Here is a 1,165-nt window from a genome sequence, read left to right on the forward strand (position 1 = left end):
AATTATACCGGGTGAAAACCGGGTGAAAACCGGGCCATTAACATTACATTACGTTGATACCTTCTTGTAAGCTAGCATGTAAAAATATCCAAATTTTTAAGATTCCAACCATTATTTAACATGGTAAAATTTACTTAGAAAAATATAACAAGAATCAATCCTTCTTTAAAATTAAAGCATAACCACAATCAATACTAAAGCAAAATCACAATCAATACTAATATTGTCTAATAATATCAAATATTTAAATCAATACAAATAACACAATATTATGCATTAGTCTAAAGTCTTATGCATTCTAAACATAAAACATTAACTTATAGTCTTATAATGACTAATAACACAAAATATTAAGGTTTACAATACTTAAATTCTACATAAAAATAGTCATGATCCATCACTAATAACACAAAATATTAATTATGTATGATGACCGGGCCACCGGGCCGACTTCGGGTGACCCGAGCTATGGCCCGGACCCGACCCGAAATAATGACCGGGTCTATTTTTGAGACCCTAACCCGGCCCTAAACCCGATGAAATCACACCAAATTAGCCCCTAAAGTGTTCGGGCCCGGGCCGCGTCTTCGGGCCGGGCCGGGTCTGTGCACCCCTAGTCCTACTTATAAAGAACTAGTAGCCTAGGGTTTACAGAGATGAGTAAATGACATAAAAATCCACTTTCGGGCCCACTTGGTGTGTGCTTGGGCTGAGCATTTAAGCATTTTCGTGTAGAGACTCTTCTTGGAGTTAAACGCCAGCTTTGGTGCCAGTTTGAGCGTTTAACTCCCATTCTTGTGCCAGTTCTAGCGTTTAACGCTGGGAATTCTAAGGGTGACTTTGAACGCCGGTTTGGGCCATCAAATCTTGGGCAAAGTATGGACTATTATATATTGCTGGAAAGCCCAGGATGTCTACTTTCCAACACCGTTGAGAACGCGCCAATTGGGCTTCTGTAGCTCCAGAAAATCCACTTCGAGTGCAGGGAGGTCAGAATCCAACAGCATCTGCAGTCCTTTTTAGTCTCTGAATCAGATTTTTGCTCAAGTCCCTCAATTTCAGCCAGAAAATACCTGAAATCACAGAAAAACACACAAACTCATAGTAAAGTCCAGAAAAGTGAATTTTAACTAAAAACTAATAAAAATATACTAAAAACTAACTA

Source organism: Arachis duranensis, chromosome 7, assembly GCF_000817695.3.
Source record: "Arachis duranensis cultivar V14167 chromosome 7, aradu.V14167.gnm2.J7QH, whole genome shotgun sequence".
In the NCBI taxonomy this organism is placed as follows: Eukaryota; Viridiplantae; Streptophyta; class Magnoliopsida; order Fabales; family Fabaceae; genus Arachis; species Arachis duranensis.